This window comes from Pinus tabuliformis, chromosome 1_1 (genome assembly GCF_031772625.1).
Source record: "Pinus tabuliformis cultivar Carrire ecotype Pingquan chromosome 1_1, CPIR1, whole genome shotgun sequence".
NCBI classification, from domain to species: domain Eukaryota; kingdom Viridiplantae; phylum Streptophyta; class Pinopsida; order Pinales; family Pinaceae; genus Pinus; species Pinus tabuliformis.
In genome coordinates, this window is record NC_142297.1 from 547,283,958 (window position 1) to 547,307,395 (window position 23,438).

The 23,438-nt window shown below is 38.5% G+C and overlaps 1 pseudogene; it reads left to right on the plus strand.

The window, feature by feature from the left end:
* The window catches only part of LOC149214275 (polyubiquitin-like), a 69,279-nt pseudogene that overhangs the window by 15,498 nt on the left and 30,343 nt on the right, over positions 1-23,438 (plus strand).

Below are 23,438 nucleotides of genomic sequence, written 5' to 3' on the forward strand. Positions count from 1 at the left end.
GCTTGTGTTCATTCAGTTTCCTTGATTTGTAACATACCACCTGTCCCTCTTGCATAAAGACTCCACTAATTCCTCTCTTGTAGGCATCTGTACACACCACAAACTCTTTATCCAGATTTGTCAACAACTGCTTGAATTTCTCAAAACTTGCTGCACATTCCTCTGTATATTCAAATTTCTTACCTTTCCTCTGTAATGATGTAACCGAGGATAGGAATTCCATGAGAAGTTCCAGATGAACCTCATATAATAACTTGTTATTCCCATGAATGATCCTAACTCATCCACATTTCTAGGAGCTACCCATTCCATAATAGCTCTTATCTTTTCCAAATCCACTGTTATGCCTTCCTTGGAAACAACGTCCCAAGTAATGCACCTTTGTCTAAAATAAGTTGCATTTACTAAGCTTGGCATACAACTAATGCTCCCTTAACAACCTTAGTAATGTTGCTAAATGTCCAACATGCTCTTCCTAATTTTTAAAATATATTAATATATCATCAATGAACACAATAACAAACTTGTCCAGATAAGGATGCAACACATTATTCATCAAGCACATAAAATAAGTCATGTAAATATCCTCTTCTTTGATGCATACCTGATGTATCCTGATCTGAGATCAACCTTCGAGAACATTGTTGCTCCCTTCAACTGGTCAAACATGTCATCAATCCTCAAAAACAAATACCGGTTCTTGATGGTTACCTTGTTCAGCTTCCTGTAGTCAATGCACGAATTGAGAGTACCATCCTTCTTTACGAACAAAACTGGTGCACCCAAAGGTGACACACTTATCCTGATGTATCCTTTGTCAATTATTTGCTTCAATTGAAAATTCAACTCTACTAACTCTAGTGTGCTCATCCTGTATGGTGCCTTTGATGTTGGTGTTTCCCTTGGTACCAGCTAAATGTAAAAGTCCACTTCTCTGAGGCAGTAACTATGAAATCTATGCAGAAAAACCATCCTGAAACTTTTGTAAAACATGGTACCTGCTCAATAGATTTTCATCCTCAATATCCTTACCTCTATCACTAGAAATATGCACTGCAAATTAAACACACCCTTTTCTGTGACCACATTTTTCCTGCATAGTTGTGACCATTCTAATGAATGTTTCCTTCTTCTTACCCTATAAGGTCCTATGTTCTCCATTAGTGTCCAAGCACTCAATGGCCTTGTCATAACAATCCTCCTTGGTCCTATGAAGATACAACTAATCCATACCCAACAACATACTGTATAATCCCAATGGAAGCACATTCAAATGCACTGATGTAGGAATACCATTCAACTCAAATGCACAAGCTCTTACCCAATGATGAACTCTTTTCTTTGTACCTGTAGGCAACTGCACTAACTAATATTCTGCATTTGCTTCTTTACTCAATCCACACTTATCCACAATATCAAGATTAACATAACTATAATTATATCTAGGGTCAATCAAAATAGAAACAAATTGATCACAAAGCTTACCATCCATCTCGATAATAGATGCTTGGTGATATTATTGCCTATTATCCAATACTGCATAGATCCGTGGAATGTTCTTCCCAACATCTCCAACTGTCTGCACTTCCTGTGCACTACAGATCTGAGGCCCACCACCCTGATTCTACGAACAATCCTTCTTGAGATGCTCCTTACCACATGTCCAACACTGTAATTGTCTCCTACCACCACCTCTGTTCTGTTGTTCTCTAGGCTAAGGTCCATCAAACTTCTTGTAAGGTGCAACATTCTCTTTCTCACTTGCATCCTGGGGTCTTGTACTTTTTGGTTGGCATTTACCTTTAGCCTTGTCTTTCCCTTTCCAATCTTGCTAATACTTTGTCTTACGCTTTGATTTCTCATAACAATGCTTCTACTTACCAATGACTTCTTCAAGTGACTGAGGCTCATAATATTCAATCCGATCTCTAAAATCTAATGGTAATCCACTAAAAAGTCTTTGAAATTTCCCTTTCTCATCTTTATGATATGGTACATACCTCAAAAATTCTAGGAACTTAGTTGTATACTCCTCATATGTCATTGATCCCATATTTAGCGCATAAAAATCCGTGGCCTTACTTTCATAGTACCTCTTTGACAAGTAATTCTTCCTAAAGAGTATCTTGAATTGATGCCAACTCAACTCCTCTGTCCTGGTGTCTCTGACACACTTCACATCTTCCCATGAAATGTGTTCTTTCCCTTTAAGGCTGAAGATAACTATTATGTCCTTCATATTCTCTATGTAATCACGCAACCCAAAGAATTTCTTCATCTCAAGTAACCATGCCTCTTCTTAATCTCGCTTTTTCAAATATCCATCAAAGGTAGATGGCTTGGATTTCTTGGACTCATCTGGAGAATATCCCCTATCGTTCCTCTTGTAAGGATGACAATGATGATGGATAAAACATGAGACAAATCAGTCAAAAAACAACCAATTTTTGTTTTCTTTTTTAAAAATGAAATCCAGGATCTAGAAGCGAATGGGACGAACGCTCGTGAGCCCGCGCTCTGCATCCCTGACCTAGGCTGCAGCTTCTGCTTCCCTCTGCGTGCCTGCGCCTGGCAGCTTTGCTGCTGGGCGGCTTCCCCTCCTGCACGCTCCCCTTCCCACCATGGGGCCTCCTGCCCATTCATCGGGGGCCTACGGCCCTTTCCCTCTGCCCTTGCTGGAGCGCTGCTGCGCTGTAGATCTCTCTTACAATGGATCCGCCTACCCAAGAGAAGGATGATCTGGAAAAAAAATTTGCCTCTCTAACCAAAGAGACCACCTCAGAAAAAATACGCCCAACAGCTTCAAAGTTCATTAAGAAGCTTGATGAAACACCAGAAGTCTCGCTCCCTCCAGCCCTACCGAGGAGAGCCGCAGTAGCTTTAGCAGATCGCGGCCTAGTGGGCCAGTTCACCGGGCTATGGCCATCACCCCACACTGTCCAACGCTGGGTGGAAAGAAACTGGAACTCAATGGTCCAAGGAAAGATAGCAATAAGGTTTTGTGGGAGGGGCTTCTTCACCTTCCTCTTCGAAACAGTAGAAGATCGCAACCTTATCTTCAGAAATGGCCCATATTTCATGGACACAAGAGGCTTGTATCTCAATAGATGGACCCCTGATTTTGACCCTGAGATGGACGTTCCCAGTGCTGTCCCAGTCTGGGTCCGTCTCCCCCATCTACCTCTCCACTGCTGGGGAGATGAATCGGTGAGAGCTATAGGAAACACTATGGGGAAATATATAGATAGATCGGAGCCAAGGGAGAACATGCATGCTTGCGCCAGGATATGTGTAGAAGTGGACCTAGGGAAAGGACTACCGGAAGCGATCAAACTCAAGGTAGACCAGTGGACGCACATTCAACAGGTGGACTACGAGCAGCTGCCGTTCAAATGTAAGGTATGTCATGAATACGGGCATTTTGCTAATAGATGCAGTAAAAATAAACCAATAGAGTCTGAAAACACTGAAGCACCGGAAGAACCATGGGAAAAAGTCAAGAGAAAGAAGTCAAATCCACCCCCGGGAAATCTCTCAAAACCCTCCCAAGAAACCCCGGCTTCCCCTTCCCACCCCTCCGGATCTGGCCCTTCTATTCCCTCCTCCTCCAACCCTTTCGAATCCCTTTCAGCTGAGGATCCCCCATCCCCCCCCTCCTCGCCGAGAGGCCCTACAATATCCCCTCCTTCTCCTCCCCCATCCTCCCCTCCCCCAACGGTTGAAAGAATCCTAACAAGGAACAAGACCAAGGAAAATATCACGTCCACCGACCCACCCAGAAAAGTAGGCCGGAAGTCAAACAAAGAGATAAGAGATGAGAACGCAGCAAAGGAAATGGCCACAGGGACCCAACAGCCAATGGATACCTTTCTAGATAAGACCAAAGGAAGCGGGGAGAAGATGAAGGAGAAAAGCGGACCACACAACAAACATAGTAAATGATGAAGCTGGTCTCTTGGAATTGTAGGGGGATGGGCTCCTCCCTAAAAATCAATGCAGTCCGTGACCTCATCAAATCGGAACACCCAGACTTCCTACTTCTTCAGGAGACAAAAATCAGTGAACAGGACTCCCAAAACATTGCAAAGAGAACCAGAAGCTTTGAAGGAATAGGGCTGAGCGTAGTAGGTGCCTCAGGTGGATTAGGAACCATATGGGATAAAAGTAAATGGAAGCTTAAATACAGCAGGCAAAACAAATGGTGGCTAAGAACATATATGCAATATATATCCAATAATGAAGAATTCACAATATACAATGTCTATGCTCCTCCCCACTACAGAGACAAAGCCTCTTGCTGGGATTCAATCACCATGGACTTAACGAGCGCCCAAGACAGAAACATTTTCCTGGGTGGAGACTTGAATTTGATAAGAAATGTAGATGAGAAAATGGGGGGAAATTTTTTTGCAGATCCCTCAAGGGAAGCCTTGGAGAAAATCATCCAAAATCACAGCTTTGTTGATGTCCCCCCACAGAATGGGCGTTTTACTTGGTCGAACAAGAGGACTGGTAGAAACAACATCAAAGAGAGGCTTGACCGCATACTGGTTCAAGAGAGCATTGTGGTCAACTTCTCAAGGATCCAGAGTTCAATAATCCAAGGATATTTTTCAGATCATAAACCAGTCACTTTGTATCTGGTTAAAGGAGAAAACATGGGACCATTACCCTTTAAATACAACAGAGCATGGGAAAGGAGTGAAGAATTCATGAATCTGGTTAAAGAAAATTGGGCAACAGAAATTGTTGGCTCCCCACACTACATATGGGAAACGAAGATCAAAATACTACGGGCAGCTATCAAACAATGGGCAAGAAACTTCACAACGGAAGGGAATAAAAGGAAAATCGAGCTCCAAGAGAAACTGACGGAGTGGAATCAAGAAAAAGAGAAGGGTCAAGACACAGCAGAAGACTTAAGGATGGAAACCAAATTATACATGGAGCTGTATAATCAGAACCGCGTGGAGGAGGAAGAGCTGAGGCAAAAGTCGAGATGCCTCTGGCTCAATTCAGGCGACAAGAACACTTCGTTCTTCCACAACAGCATCAAACTAAGGAGAGCAGGGAACAATATTGGGAAAATTACAAAGGAAGGCAGATTCCTAACAGAGCAATGGGAAATCAAGGAAGCAACGACCAGCCATTTTCAAAACCTCCTATCTGCTGACCCCCAATACACGGAAAACCCGGACTTTCTAGAGATAATAGAGAGAAAAATCACAGAAGAACAAAATGGAGAATTAGAAAAGGAAGTCACGCAGGAAGAAATCGAAAGAACCATCCAAAGCATGCCTTTGGATAAGGCACCAGGCCCTGATGGCCTCACAGTGGCCTTCTACAAAACCCACTGGGAAGTAATTAAGAAAGACTACATAAGAATGGCCAAAAATTTCTTCAAAAAATGCAAAATGGGCAGCAGTATCAAGGCCTCTCATTTAGCACTTATCCCCAAAGAATCGAATCCTCAATCCTTCGACAGATTCCACCCAATCTCCTTATGTAACGTTTCTTATAAAATCATCACAAAAATCTTGGCGCAAAGGTTAAAAAATGTCCTTCCCTCTCTCATATCTGAAAATCAAGGGGGTTTTGTCCCTAACCGCCACATAACGGATAATGTCATACTCATCCAGGAGGCAATTCACAGCAGTTTATCCAGGAAGGAGAGGGGTATGATCATCAAGCTGGACATGGCGAACGCTTTCGACCGGGTAAATCACTCCTTTCTCAGGGCAGTCCTTCTGAAATTTGGCATCTCAGAGTTTTTCACAAGCAGGGTAATGGAATGCATTTCCCAAAACTGGACAGCTCCTCTCATTAATGGAAGGCCTTGCACTGCCTTCAAGAGCTCAAGGGGACTGAGGCAGGGTTGCCCATTGTCACCCTTCCTTTACATCATTGTGGCTGAAACCCTCAGCTTGCATCTAGAGAACAAGCGCACATTAAAAGAAATTACAGGGGTGGAGATAACCAGAGGAACCAAAGGAATAAACCACTCCCTCTTTGCAGATGACACTTTGCTAATAGGGGGAGCTTCCAACATTATGGCACGAAGGTTCAAAAGAATCTTGGATCTCTTCCTTCAAGCTTCAGGAGGCAAATTAAATAACAACAAGTGTATGATATACACCTGGAATGTGCCAAGAAATATAATTCAGAGAATATCCACAATAATGGAAATCCCTGCCCAGGGAAACTGGACCCACTTCACATACTTAGGACTCCCCTTAGCCAAAGAAACAATAAAAGCGGAGATATGGGTGAAAATAATCGAGAAAATGAGAGGGAAACTTCAGAATTGGGGAGTGCATTGGCTAAACCTGGCTGGCAGAACCATTCTAATAAAGGCCATCCTATCTGCCCTCCCAATCTATCAATTTGCTACCACCCTAGCACCGGCAGGCATCCACAAGCACATGGAGTTGATCATCAGAAGTTTCCTATGGCAAGGAGGAAAGCAAGACACAAAAAAGTTCAGCTTGGTGAAATGGGACAAGGTCACACTCCCTCTAGAAAAAGGAGGGCTCGGAATCAGAATACCAAGGATTGCAAACATGGCTCTGGGTTGTAAACTGGTTTGGAGAATTCTCAACGAGAAAGGGACCTGGTGGACAGAGGTAATCAAGAGGAAATACTTAAATGGAAGCAAAAGCAACATCGTTGCAGGAAATATCGTCGAGAGACAATGCACCCCTGTTTGGAAGTTGATCAAAAAGACACTTCCCTACTTTACTTCAAGCATTTCAAAAGCTCCGGGGAATGGTAAGGATATTAACATATGGGAGGACAGGATAATGGGCTCGAATTCAAGGGCAGCTAGCATCGACTTCAGGCCTCTACAACGGTGGATGGTAGAGGGAAAGATCAAAACTCTTTATGACATCTCCCTTTGGGATCAGGACTTTTGGTCTGGCTGGAGACCCCTCCCCCTCCCTGATGACCTGAAGAACCTTTGGGAAGATCTCAAGATGTCTCTAACTGGTTCTGCCCCTACAAACAGAATGGAGGAAGACAACTTTGTCTGGGACCCTAGTGGGGGCAACTACACGGTAAGAGAAGGCTACAAAGTTCTGCAAAACGCCTCAACAATCAACAATTGGCCTCTCCATAGGGCTGTTTGGAGAGCTGAGTGTATTCCAAAGGTAAGGCTCTTTAATTGGACCCTTCTTCACTGTAAAATTCTCACAGCTGAGAACCTTAGGAAGAAAGGCATTCAAGGCCCTTCAATTTGCTGTATGTGCAAGGACGCAGAAGAGAGCACTAACCACCTCTTCATTGACTGCTCTTTTGCTAAAGCTTGCTGGAAAAGTATCACCGACCCCCTGAGCATCAACGCCCTCCCCAATCAGATCACTACCCTTCAGAAGCAATGGGGAAATAATCTTCCTAATTCTGGCAAATATAAAGGTCTAGTCAAAAGGATATGGAGAAGCATCCCCGCTAACCTTTGCTGGCAAATTTGGTTGGCCAGAAATAAGTACATCTTCAAGGGTAAACAACCAAGCATTTCCAGCGTCCTCGCCAAGACAATGGCTCTAATCACCGAGACCATTGAGGCAAATGGCAATTACCAGGTAGAAGGGGAACAATCGGACACAAGAGTCAAAGACTGGATTAGCAAGTTCAAATTAGGGAGAGGATATCAGAAGAAAGGAAATACAGGGAGGAGGAACATGGACTGGAAGTTAAGAGGAACTAAAGAAGAAGTCAAAAGCTGGATCCTCAGCCAAAATCGCCCTACTCTCCACTTTGACGGGGCCTCAAAGAACAACCCAGGTCAAGCGGGAGCAGGTGGAGTTATCAAAGACTGTCAGGGGAGGACCATAGTCACCTTCGAATGGGGGTTGGGCGTCATGACAAATAATAGGGCAGAGGCTTACAGCCTTCTCCTTGGGACCTCCATTGCCAAGAGATACGGTCTGAGAAATCTACTAATTCTAGGTGATTCCGCAATCATCATTGCAGCCTTGATCACAGGGAAGGAATTCAGACAAACAGCTTTAAACAACATCAAAGCTAGGATCATGGGAAATATTAGGTCCCTTGGCAATGTCACATTCAAACACATTCTCAGAACAAACAATGAGGAGGCAGACAATCAAGCAAAAAAGGCTTCAAATAGGCAAATCTGCGAAGTCAAGGAGAATGACAGAGTATACAAGAAAGATATTCCCTAAGCGGGCTTCCCCCGATGCCCCCTCCATAAACCACAGCCATCACAGGTATATTCTTCCTCGTTTTAGGCCCAGCTCCCCCTCCTGCACTATCTGGTACCATCGAAATCCTAAGTGTCCTCAATATCTGAACTCCATCATTGACCCATATCCCTTCGGGATTCTCCACCTGACCAGCGCAGTCTTTCTCAGGGTATGGGACTGTGATTTTCCCCTTCGCACAAGCCAAGCCAGCAGCCAAATCAAATCAGTTGACCTCCCTCCTCCCAAGAACAGAACCCCTAGGTGCGGATCCGAGCATATGTGGCTCCATCAGATCATTATATATGGCAGTCGGGCTTCAAGCAATAGCACAGCTTAGTTTTCTTGTCCGCAGCTCGACTCCGGCAACAGAAGGCGCATCGTGGAAGGACTCATCTCTCATCAGGATGAAAAGATTCTCAAGGCGCTTTTGGTAAACTTAGTTACTCTCTTTGTTGTTTTATACACGCTAATCTCTCTGTTTATGCAGTGCAGCAGCGACTCAGGCATACCCCAGAAGATCACCCTCGGCCCTCTGAGATTATTGCACCTCCCCCTTCGATTTCAACAGTCCAGTGCCCTGCTCCTCATCTCATTCATAATCTCGCTCACAGCCTATATTACTCTCTCCACTGATATCCAAAAGCTTGTCCCACTGCCTTCGCACTTCAGAAGAGAGTCAGGCCCTTCCCTGAAGATCACCCACGGCTCTTTACGCTGGGCGCACCGTTCCTCTTGTATTCATCACTCCAGAATATTCTCCTCCGCTCTCTATTCAATCTCGTTCAAAGCCCCTCACTGGCCCGACCCTCTGAGCGAAAGAATGGCAGACCAACACCATCCTCCAGCCGAGCAGGCCCAACCTAGCAACTTTTATGACAATCTTTTCAATAATAAGGAGTGCACTATGTGTAAAGCCCATACCATAATGATTAACAACTTGACCAAGCAGCTGAAAGAGCTGCAAGATGACTATCACTCCGATAGGAACTCTAAGAGGAGAAAATTGGACAAAAGAAAGAATGAGATTGAAGCATTGCAGGAGCGTTGCAGCCATTTGGAGGCAGCCATGGAACACATACGCTCTCTCATTCAGAGCTACCAAGCGGAAGCATCAACCAAGGCAAGTGTCCGGAATCCGGACGATTCAGTCACCCAGCACTTCCCTTAAGGAATGCATTGCAAATACTGCTGGATAGGAGGCTCTTTTGTTAGACAATACAGTCGTCTTTGTTTTAGTTTCGGTTTAAATCAAAGAAGCAGGGAGGAATATGGGTCTGCGTACCCACTTTTGATCCTCACCCTTCAGACAAATTTCCCGGATGTAATAGAACTATGTAATGCTGTTTGTTTTATAATATAAAAGTATCCGACTTGGTTAAAAAAAAAAGGATGATAATGATGATGACCATGGTACCTATCGAAACCAAAACTAGAATAGAATCTGTGTCCATCACCTCTCCTATCTGATGTATCCAAGAACCTTCCATCTTTGATCGTGTCATCCCTATCCGACTTGTGCCCATCGTGAAACCTACTTCAATATGCCTTGTTAGTCTTGTCCTCTTGTCCATGGATGATCCTAAGCGGTCCCTGTCTCTGCAGATCTAAAAAACTCTGAAGGATAACTGCATTAACCTTTGCTTGTTTCTCTTGTGCTTGAATGATTATGTCATTATTTTCTTTGCAACTTCTTATTTCTGCCTTCAAACTTCTCAATGTGTCTACTATTTTAGGAGAGTTCCCATCACCATGTTTCTCATTTGATCTATAGGGAGAGTCTCATGAACTGTAGTCTAGCATCTTGCTAGTCATCTTTAATCTTCTTCCTATAAGTATACTATGTCATCTAAACCAAAACATAAACATAACCAACATACCCCAGTATGGTTCAGGGGAGGATATCTTGTCTACAAGATCAACTAGATTAGCATAATACATGTATAAACATAACCATATCAATATATAAACATCATTTCAACCATTATCCAATTACCATGCATGATTATACCATAACCATGACAATGCATGCATAATGACATATAGACATTGAAATGCATAAAAAATGCATAACCGACATGCACTCATGATGATCACATCCAACAACAATCACCATCATCTTCCACATGGTGACACAACTGCAAAAATAACCACCCCCATGCATACACAACAAGCACATAGACCACAAGCATAAAGAACACATATGCCACCGACATGTATGCATGACAAATACATTCCGCCCATCCAGTCCAAGGGTGAACCATGCTCTAATACTACTTTGTAACAACCTACTACCACATTTACCCAAGCTAACTACTCCACCGAGGTAAACATGTGACAAAGAGTTACTATGATATGATTCAACTCCCCAAGTACAGTTAAGGAAGTGGAATTGATAAACCAAAACCAAACTGACCTTCCTTAGGAGCTACAAAACCTTCATGAGCCAACCAACCCCTCCAAGTGTCCAACCAATGTGAGAAATTGCATCTTGACTAAAATAGACCCTTAGTCGCTCCCATGACAAGCCTTCCATGTGACTGGGACCCTCCAGTCACCCCCACAATAAGGCATACATGCGACTGTGGCCTTTTTTAGGTAGTTCTGTGCCAGCAACCCCGTATTTTGAGCCACTTTTTCAGGGCTAGGACTCATGATGCTGCTTAGAACTTGATGAAACTTCCAGAAATGATAAATAGCATTGAGTCAAGGCTACCAACACAAAATCATGAATAAGGAATTGAATTGACTGCTAACAACCATGACATACATTCTGTCAAACAAATCATGAACATGTAATCTATAGGTCATATAAACACATCTGAGTATAGCGACTTCATACTTATCTGAGAATCATCAAGAAGGTCAATTACCTCTCATAATAGTTGCAATATAATATATTAGGCCATACATTCATTAACATTTCATTTACAAAACCAAACAAGATGAGAGCCATAACTCAAGTATGTCATAAAACCATGCTTATAACCAACATATAACTAGCATAATAACAATGATAGAACATCCATTATAACCACATAATAGCAAACACATTTACATATAATATACAAGAGGAAAATAGCTCTTATTAACATATGCAAATGCAACTAGGTCAGGGACTTCCACATACTACCCGACCATAGATTTGGTTGAACCAAATCTTTCTTTCAGCCAATCACCCCCATGCCATATTCCAAACATGAATGCGAGACTTACAATAAAACCACCAGGGCTTCCTCAGGATTTATTTCAATCCACCAAGGGATTCTTAGGTCCAAGCCCTCATCTATATAGCCAGGATTTACTGCAATCCCACCAAGGGTTTCCTAGTCCCAAACAAGAAACATACACTACCAAGATTTACTGCAATCTAACCATATATCGGTCCAATGATCACTAGGCATATATAAACATGGATGCCTCCAGATCTCTCCACCTAAATTGTGAGGAATTTGTCCATATCCACCCTATAGGATTTATTGTATATCCCACCATTCACTAGTCGAGGATTCCTAGGTCCAATGAGGGTATACACAATCAAGTTTTACTGCAATCCCACCTTCATTGGTCTAGGGATTCCTAGGCCTCGTGTTTCCTCCTTGAGACCATCCCACTCAGTTTTGAAACCATTCAACAATCCAATTCAACTAAATAAGAGAAAACCCATCACACCATGGCTATTTAGAAATGGAAAGGAAAGGCTTAAAACCACTATCAAACCTGGCAAAACCCGTGCTAACGACAACAAGAGAAAAAAAAACACACATGCATGTACCATGCATGCCAAAACTAGCAAGAAAATCACACATGCAACTCGATACCTGCAAGTAATCCTATAGTAGAAACTTTATCCAACTCTTCCTTGCTTGACCTTCGCTTCCCTTTGCTTTCTTGTCCCTCCTTTGCCTTCCTCCAATGCTAGAGTGCTCCAAGAATGCTCTAAGTGTGCAAGAGTATGTGAGAGTCAAGAGAATAGAGAGAGAGCTCTAAAACTGAAATGAAAAAAGGTTGTGAGTTGATCCTCAGAAACCCTTTTTATTAATTAGGCCCCTATTTTGTTCAATTTCCATTATTTTCCTCCTCACATGCAACATGTGACCTTTCACCTTCCTTTTTTCCTATTTTCCATTATTTTCATAAATAAATGCCAATAAATGTCTCTTGCCTTTTCAAATCCTTTGCCATTGCTTTTGCCAATTTCCCTTAGCCATAATAAACCAAATGAATGCCCACTAGGATGTTTTGCCCAACATTCAGCTTGGAATACACGTCCCATGATCTTGGTCTTATTTTTCTTTCATTAACTTTATTACATGGATTTTTAACCTGGGGCTGTTATAGAAGATATATAAATGCTTCAGAACCATGATCATATTGATATAGATTAGATTGAATTTCTTTCATAGAATAGAATTTCCATTAATGTCAATTTACATTTGATAGAATTAGAAGCTAAGTCCTTCCATATATTTTTCTTTACACTTCATAAGTTTACAAACACAAATTGATAGGATTAAAATGTTACAAAATTCTAGTACAATTGAATCGACTGGCAATGTGCAAGGTCTAATAGGACATTGATGCAAGAATTTTAGTTTGGTTAAAGTAGATGAAGTGTTTCAATTTAAGGAAGTGCTCAACAATAGCTGACTTTAAGATGCAGTTATGAATGGTGTTCGTAATATGTTATTTGAGATAAGATTTAAATGATCTCCCAATTTACATGGAAAGAAGAAGAAGGAGCAATCTATTAATTAAATATTTATTCTCCTTTTTCAATCAACTTCCACTCCCCTTCTAACAATTATCTCTTTCCCTCATTTTTTTTTTCTTTTTGGAAGTTAGCGACTAGCAATGTGCAAGGTCTAATAAGACATTGATGCAAGAATTTTAGTTTGGTTGAAGTAGATGAAGTGTTTCAATTTAAGGAAGTGCTCAACAATATCTGACTTGAAGATGCAGTTATGAATGGTGTCCATAATATGTTATTTGAGATAAGATTTAAATGATCTCCCAATTTACATGGAAAGAAGAAGAAGGAACAATCTATTAATTAAATATTTATTCTCTTTTTTCAATCAACTTCCACTCCTCTTCTCACTATTATCTCTTTCCCTCACTTTTTTTTTTTTCTTTTTGGAAGTTAGCGACTGGCAATGTGCAAGGTCTAATAGGACATTGATGCAAGAATTTTAGTTTGGTTAAAGTAGATGAAGTGTTTCAATTTAAGGAAGTGCTCAACAATGGCTAACTTGAAGATGCAGTTATGAATGGTGTCCATAATATGTTATTTGAGATAAGATTTAAATGATCTCCCAATTTACATGGAAAGAAGAAGAAGGAACAATCTATTAATTAAATATTTATTCTCTTTTTTCAATCAACTTCCTCTCCTCTTCTAACAATTATCTCTTTCCCTCATTTTTCTTTTTCTTTTTGGAAGCTAGCCAATTTGCATTACATCAAATGAGGATTACATAAACCAAATATTTTATACTATTGGTCAGCTCGAAGGGAAACCATTCTAGTAACATAAGTTCAAAGTATTGTGGTTGCTAAGACCTCGTCTAATTAGAGCATTTTGTGCATAGAAACTTATAAAAACAGGTTGGTTGTGTTAGATATTGGCATACATCAACATGAGAAGATAAAAGAGACTACCAACGCTTCAAGCAAAAAAGTAGTGAGTCATAACAACTATTGGGCAAAATCTCTAAGAAATTGCACTTGCTAGTCACTACACTCATCTGAGGAGAAGGAGATGTTGCCAATCTACTAGCTAGAATGGTCAGCTTGTGGTCTATACTCTCAATTTTTTCCTCTAGCTCTACCAATTTGATAGAATTCTTTTATTGAGCCCTCTTGTACCTCCCCATGCGTCCCACAATTTTCAAATGATGATTAACCTTGTGCCGAATCAATGCCATGATCCATGAAGTGACGAGAGCACATTTAATGCATTAAGTATAGTCGGAGGTGCAACCTCCTTTCCTTCGAGGGGGCGGAGGAGGGGGACGCTCGCTCCTAGGCACCCTTCTTAGGGGACTCTTTTCTAACACTTAGGCTTTGGTTTTCCTTGATGATGGTTGATGCGTTCACTTGAAACAATGGATATTTCTAAAATTCTTAAATAGTTTGTCCCCGAAAAGCTTAAATAAAATTATGGTGAGTGACAAAGTTAAATATAATAAATCAAATGGCATTGTGGTGATTGTAAGATTCAAAAACATGAAATATGTAAATTAATTGTGATGTCAATTCTCATATTAACAAGAATCAACAATGTTCATAACACACGAATTCAAGTGGGGATTCACAAAGACAAGGTGTCTAAACTTCTTCAGGAAGTATTAAGTGAGACATAAAATAGTGTATGCACCAACACAATGGTGCGATATTTATCTAGGTGTTAAAATGCGATGGATTTAATGTTTGAGAAAGGGTAAGCCATATTATAAACTAGATAGCAAACCTGAAGAGAGATGATTTTATTTTTTAGATATAAAAACAAGTATTATGTGATGAATCCATGTTCATTAACTAAGTGAGTATTATAAATGAGGACATTGGTGGGTTATTGAAAACCTTGTTTAAACATTTTATGAAATTTGATGCCGTACATAAATAACAAATAATTTTAAAAATTTACATTTAAAAATAATATATATTTTAGATTACTTAATTTTAAGTGTGATTTTTTAAAATTTCCAGAAAAAAATAGCCAAAATCTTAATTTGTGTTGTTTAAACTAGTTTAAATAATTTTAAAAATTTACATTTAAAAATAATATATATTTTAGATTACTTAACTTTAAGTGTGATTTTTTAAAATTTCCAAAAAAAAAATAGCCAAAATCTTAATTTGTGTTGTTTAAACTAGTTCAAAAATAAAAAATCCAACATAAAAATTTCACACAAGGCACTTCAATAAAATAAACAATTTTTTAAAAAAGGAAGGAACTAGTTCCCAAGCAGAAGCATTATAGGGCCCTCTTTTTATTACATTTATACATATCAGACAAGCTGATAAATTGAAACCATCATTACAACCGGAATATTCGCCATCACATCAGCTGGAATAATCGCCATTAGACAACAACACGAAAAAAGTTAGAACGCAGGGGGTGCGAGTTAGCCAACTGCCCGGTCCGCTGAGCCATCACAGGGCACTTACCATTTATAACGTTTCATTCATCTTTATTAAAAATTAAACGGAAGTGATTGAAACCGTCCAATTTTGCCGGCTGTTCGTTTTTCCGCGCGAGAGGATGCCTTTGATCCGTTAACTCATCTTCTATAAATCTCTCGATTCCTCCCTCTCTCGTTGCCATCGGCTGGATTTAGAAGGGTAGTCGATTGGATGCTTATAAATACCCATCTGCCCTCTCCTTATTCAGATATACTGTTTCAATCCAGTGTTGGGAAATTTTCGTAACGTCTGTGTGAAGCGTTTTCTCAAGAAATTTATTTCAGGTATCTTCTCGTTCGCTGTCATCAATACTATCGGCTTGCCTGTGTTTTTTTGTATGACTTCGGTATGAAGCGTTTTCTCAAGAAATTTATTTCAGGTATCTTCTCGTTCGCTGCCATCAATGCTTTCGGCTTGCCTGTGTTTTTTTGTATGATTTCGGTTTGTTGCAGTCGCCTTCGAAATTCTTTCTTTTTAGTGTTTACATGTGATATTTCTATAAATTGCGTAAAACTTGTAATCCCTTTGCCTATCGAATTTTGGATGAGAGATTTTTGCAGTTTTGAGGCAGATCCTCTTCCAATTTTTATTTCAGGACTGTGTGCTGGTTCACTGTTTGATGCCATGTTTATCTGTAACTTAGGATTTCATTTTTATTTTATTGTAACTTAGGATTTCATTGTATTTGATAGTGAGGATTTGGGGTTATGCAGAATTTCTGATTGTTAGTTTCCACTGTGCAGGTGTTTTGTTCATAAATTTTAGATTTCAGGATGCAGATATTAGTGAACACATTGTCGGGAAAGTTGATACCGATTGAGGTGGAGAGCTCAGATACGATAGACAATGTTAAGGCAAAGATCCAGGACAAGGAGGGAATTCCTCGTGATCTGCAGAGGCTCATTTTTGCTGGCAAACAGCTTGAGGATGGCCGAACCGTCGCAGATTATAACATTCACATGGACTCTACTCTTCACCTCACTCTCCGTCTTTTAGGGGATGGCCAAAGTGCAACCCCTTTCCTTGGGGAGGCGGGCGGGACGCTTGCTCCTAGGCACCCTTCTTAGGGGACTCTTTTCTAACACTTAGGCTTTGGTTGTCCTTGATGATTGAAGCGTTCACTTGAAACATTGGATATTTCCAAAATTCTTAAATAGTTTGTCTCCAAAAAAAACTCAAAATTCAAATAACATTATGGTGAGTGACAAAGTTAAAGATAATAAAGCAAATGGCATTGTGTTGATTGTAAGATTCAAAAACATGAAATATGTAAATTAATTGTGATGTCAATTCTCATATTAACAAGAATCAACAATGTTCATAACACACGAATTCAAGTGGGGATTCACAAAGACAAGGTGTCTAAACTTCTTCAGGAAGTATTAAGTGAGACATAAAATAGTGTATGCACCAACACAATGGTGCAATATTTATCTAGGTGTCAAAATGTGATGGATTTAATGTTTGAGAAAGGGTACGCCATATTATAAACTAGATAGCAAACTTGAAGAAAGATGATTTTATTTCTTAGAATTTAGTTATAATAGGTAACGGTGTATTTATACACCGTTCCCTATTATAACTAAATTCTAAGAATAATAGTAAATCAATACTATTTAGTTGTATTTAAATAATTTGGGGATAATAAGGAATATAGGTTATTTAATAAATATAATGACCATTATATTAAAACAATAAATTTATTTTAACTTATAATAACGAATTATAATAACAGATTATATGCTTCTATTAATAATAAAATTAGTGGTTTGACTTTGATCCTCTGGTCAAAATTAGCCGTTGCAATATAGTCGTTGGCTAACCCAGATTAGTTCTTCAACTTGTCGTGATGATGAACCACACTGGTTGGTTCGAAACGCGTCGACAAAAGATTGATTATGTGATTCTGCCGAAGATTATCTAGACAATGATATCTTTACTAGACATTAATATTAATTAATGTTGACAATGAGGTACTTTTTAACAATGGATTTTATTTTCAATTGCATGAGCCTATCCATTCTATGTCTAGAAAATAGTTAGACCCGCTCTTTCTCATGACTTCTAAAAATTTGGCCACTTCGAAATTGAGCGCAATGTTTTCACAACTCTCTACTTAATGTTGACATTCCGCTCACCCATATTGTATACTTCTTTTATATTATTTTCCCCATACATATTTTAGTATGCATTGCAATTTTATGGTTTTTCTCATATATCTATACTAATTATCAAACACCCTATATATGTTACAACCTTTTTAATAGAATTTTGTGCCAGTGGTAATTCTATACCTTCTTGGTTGTCTATAGTTTAATGGCCAATACAATTCAATCCTATGATAAGTATTAAGTATTGATATTTTCTCTTCTAAATAAATAATGATTTTTTATAATTACCAATGTCCCTTGAGTTATTTTGAAAATTCTTTGAATTAAGATTGAAAGTTTTGTATAATTTTTATTTCAAAAGTTATATCTTTAGAATCATTTACTTAATCTAAAATTTATGTTAAATATTAATTAATTGATATTTATATTTATGCCTAATATAATGGTTAATTAAACTCTTTTTTACGTAAATATTTTATGGTTTATATTTTTTTAAATAATAAATATTATTATTTTTAAGGTTAACAATTATAATTAAAATAAAATTTACAATAAATCAAATAACATAGCATTAATTTTCTCAAATGAATTTTGGTAGAGAATATCAACATGCCATTTGGCCAACCTCCATATCTAAAATGCACCTTTCTTGGTGCAATTTATTATTGACTTATGTTTTAACAAACATAACTCTAATTGTGAAGTTGACCATACTTATTTCTACAAAGAACATACTCAATTATTTGCATGGCAAAGCATTGATTCTCAACAAAAAATTCCAAGTTAATGACCAGTTCAAGTGCTTTTATTATTTTGCTTTCTTGAAATTTGTAATATACCCACTCTCACTAAATTTACAACTACATTTACAAAGCATAGTAACTAATTCTTTTAATATACAACAACAATGATAAGATAATTTTGCTATTTTTTTACTAAGGGGAAAAGCTACTATGTAGCACTTTGTTAGGCCCCTATACTACTAGTGTAACCCCTTATTGTTATTAGTATAACCCACTTATTATATTGATGTACCCATGTACTGCCCATATTGTTACTATTATGCCACATAGAAGCCCCCCATTGTTACTGTTGTGCCCTACAATATTATTGTTATGTAGGCTTGATTGTATTGGGACCACTTAGACTCCTATATATAGAAAGGAGGTATTTTCATTTGTATCATCCAAGAATTGTTCATTTATGTAATGTAAAGGAGGTTGCCCCCTCGAAGAGGCTGAATTCTAAGGCGTTGATCTTTCTTTTCTATCTTTTCTTGAGTTGGTTTCATAACATTTGGTATCAGAGCTTTGGATTCTAGGGTTTCGCTGCTCCAAACAGGTCATCGTGGAATTTTCGCTATAACGTTTTTTCTGTGACGTTTCAGAAGTCGCAAAAAAAACCCATTTGAGAAGAATTGGCGCTGAACCTTGGGTCCGAATTTCAGATCTTTTCGCACGATATTTTTGGAGATATGATCTGCGGAAGTTGGTCTTTTTGCAGACTCCTGAATTACACTCAAAACAGGTGACCTGGGGAAAATCGTCATAACTTTCTTTGTGAGGATCGGATTGAAATTTCGTAAGAAGGTACAGAAAGAGGACGGACTGTAGTTTCGGTTTGTATATTTTTCAGAGTCAAAGGTTGAAACAGTGACACGTGGAACTTCATACAAGTTCGCTCTACTGAACTAGTCTATAATCAGGTCACTGCGGGAGATTGTGCATAACTTTTTCTTGGAGAATCAAATTTGGATCAGACTTGTGGCATTGGAAAGAGGACACAGAGGGCTACTACAGGTCACAAGTTCAGAACTTAAAGATCCTAAAGTACAGAGTTACAGTCGTTTCAAGGCAGAGCTCCTAAAATCAAGAAAAAGCAAGATGAGGAAGTTTGATGGCAAGGATCCGGTAAATTGGATACTTCAGATGGAGCAATATTTTGATATACATGGTGTACAACTGTTACAAAAGGTATGTATTGCATCTTCATATTTAGAACCAGATCAATTTTTATGGTACAAAGGGCTTTGTTCCCGTAAAAAACTTGTTACGTGGTCAATTTTCACGGAGGAAATGATAGCACATTATGAGGATATAAAGAGCAACACCTTCTTTAGAGCAACACCACAACAATTGGAAAGAGTAAAAGGGTTTTGTGACATAATGGAAAGCAAAATTATGGAAACCAGGAAGCATACCCCTCACAACTATAAAGATGGAAGTGTTGTTTCTCCCAGCCTTCCACAACCTACAAGGGTTACACCACAACAATTGGAAGAAAAAAAAGAAAAAGGGCTTTGTTACAATTGTGATAGCAAATGCACTAAAGGTCATAGGTGTACTGAGAAGAAATTATTTTACATAGAATATGAAGAGGAGGAAGAAAAGGATCAAGAAACATCAAAAGAAGAGGATATACGTCAGGACACCACCCCAGAGAAAGAAGAAATGAATCAGACCATATCTTGTAAAGCATTGGCAAGAATTACCACTCCTCAAACTCTCAAGATAGAAGGACATATCAAGAAGAAAAAGGTGCAAGAAGTGAAATATCACATCGAGAAAGAAGAAATGAATCCAAGAATTGTTCATTTATGTAATGTAAAGGAGGTTGCCCCCTCGAAGAGGCTGAATTCTAAGGCGTGGATCTCTCTTTTCTATCTTTTTGTGAGCTGGTTTCATAACATTTGGTATCAGAGCGTTGAGGACAACGCTTTTTGAAGGAGAGGGGCATGTTAGGCCCCTATACTACTAGTGTAACCCCTTATTGTTATTAGTATAACCCACTTATTATATTGATGTACCCATGTACTGCCCATATTGTTACTATTATGCCACATAGAAGCCCCCCATTGTTACTGTTGTGCCCTACAATATTATTGTTATGTAGGCTTGATTGTATTGGGACCACTTAGACTCCTATATATAGAAAGGAGGTATTTTCATTTGTATCATCCAAGAATTGTTCATTTATGTAATGTAAAGGAGGTTGCCCCCTCGAAGAGGCTGAATTCTAAGGCGTTGATCTTTCTTTTCTATCTTTTCTTGAGTTGGTTTCATAACACACTTGTTAAGAGAGAGAGAGAGTTACATAGAGCCATGAGAGTCATCAAGGAGAGAGGTGTGAAGTGATTGAGGAGATGAAGGTGACTTGTCATTCTCTTTAACTAATAATATCATAGTCTCATAAAAGATAATAGTAGTATTAATAATATTGAGGATTAAGTCTAGATTGAACTATTAGGATTGATTAATAATATGTTAAGTGATTTTCCTTCAACTATACTTGATTACCCATTGATTGAATGTCATTTACTATTTTTTTAAAGTCATAATTGAGATGCTAGGCATGCCTTTCTATTTTTAAAAAGTCACTCCAAAATTGTCAGAAATGAGATTTTATTAAGGGAATTCATCCTTGAGTTGCCCATTTGTGGTAGTTTTCTTTTGGAGAATAGGGATTATGCATCTCTATTGCATGCATCTCTGTGCCTTAGTAGATTGAGGACCCTGCACCCTGGTCTACTCCTAGGATTCCAAGATTCCACATCTTGATCTTTTAATTATTTAGGACTTTACGTCTCAATCCTTTCATTATAGATTCAAGACTCCACATATTTATCTTTCATAAATTTAAGACTCTGTACCCTAATCCTTTTATTATAGATCCAAGAATCCACATCTTTATCTTTCATGGACTTAGGACTCTGCTCCCTAATTTCCATGGCTTCTCATATACTTTGCTTTGAAACTCCGCACTTCACCTTAAGGTACTAATTGTGAGCTTTGTTGTCGCGTGAAGTGTACACTTAAGGCACAACATTCAAAGTAGGGGTTTTCATTTTAATCCCTATTCACTCCATTCTAGCTCTCTCCTAGGAAAGCTAAGGGGGGTAGCCCCTAAAAGGTGAAAGGGTGGATGATGAAGGGAAACTTGATGGGAACCAACAAGTTCTAGGAGATTTTGAGGCAGGGTAGTTTCTTCTCTAGGTAGCTTGAAATGAGATTAGAGGCCAAGCTTTGTTATCAAATTGAGTGTTGTGAGATCGATAACTTTAGTTAGAATTATATGGCACTTAAGATGAAATCATAAGAGACCAATGCCGAGATACAAAGCTCAAAAAAGTGCTTGCACAACAATATATGATATATCAAGCTATCAAGTAAGCAATACTGCAAGGAAAGGTTAGCAAAACACGACTTGAAAATTAAATGAAATGAGTACTTTCACTTTAAAGAGATACCAATATTATAATGTAAGAAGGAGTGAATAGTACAAGATAAATGCAACCTACAAGTAGGTTAAGAATGCTCATAAAATCAATGATGAGAGATGAAAAAAACTAGAATTAAAGAAAACAATTGCTTCAAGGAGATGCAGTTATAGCCAAATGATTCAAAGTGAGAACTATAAACCCATTTTAACCAAGACTATAAATTTATATCACTTTATCTTTGAGAACTATAAACCCATTTTAACCAAGACTATAAATTTATATCACTTTAGAACACAAGGTTACAATATTCCAATAAAAATCCAATGGAGAAACTTTAGGATTATCCAATGAGGCAATGCCAACAGGGACAACACACTCAATTTCTTTAATATTTGTGCTTGTTTAGTTAATCTTCACTCCTATGATATATCAATCAGAAACCGGTGAACTTTAAATATTACAAGCACAAATATTAGGTGAGATTGCTAATAGTGATGAAAGGATGCAAGCTAGATAAAAATCTAATGGAGAAACTTTAGGATTATCCAATGAGGCAATGCCAACAGGGACAACACACTCAATTTCTTTAATATTTGTGCGTGTTTAGTTAATCTTCACTTCTATGATATATCAATCAGAAACCGGTGAACTTTAAATATTACAAGCACAAGTATTAGGTGAGATTGCTAATAGTGATGAAAGGATGCAAGCTAGACTAGATCTAAACTATGTAATGAGATGCTAATGATTCACTTTACAAAATATGCACCAGGCTTTCAAAATAAACGGTCAATAAAGACACAAACTAACAGTAGCTTATCCCATATATAACAATCCATAAGACCTCAATATTAACTAACAAGTGCAAATGAATTAAAGCCAATGCACAATAATCACTCTAGGTTCGAGGGATAATTATGCTAGATCCTAGAAACACTACTGTAGCCTCAAATCAGACTTGTGCAACACAAATAACAGTCCTCTATAAGTCAAACCCAGTCATACAGATATGCATAAAATAGTAACCAAACACTTGGGGTTAATCTGGAAGCAAATCGAATGTTAATTTCGAGCTAAGGGTCTGATTATTGCTAACATTCTTATAAATTCAGATCTGATGATAATGACTGTCAGCAAATAAATCACATTTTGGAGAGGATTGAAGTTTGAAGCCTTGCAACCTCCCCTCAGTGGCTGGTATATCAATATGATCCTCCAAATTTCAATGTATAAGCCACGAATAAGTAATGAAACACACATGATCAACGACAATAAAAAAGGTGCTTTACCCAATGCAATAATGATGATAATAATATTGAATCAGTTAGTTGCGCTCATTTATTACTTTTAGTTGTCTTCAATGCCAAAGTTTAAAGATACCACTGCTAACACATATCAGTCCACAAGATCATCATCCAACAAAAGTCAATATTAATTTTCATATGCAAGGAATCAAGAACTGTTACACAATAACCAACTTGGTAATAAGGTATCAAACTTCAAAAATGCCACAATGAATACACCAGCAAAATAGACAATATATTTCAGTGATGGAGAAAACGTAGAAGATACCACTGTAGCTCACTGTTAATTAAGACCAATCCACAAAAGAGTAAGAAAACATAGCAAGGATATGAGCTCGAACACTTACAAACTTTGGTGATTAACATGTGATAAAAAAATTAGTTTTTCTATTTCCTTGGATTTTATTATTGTCAG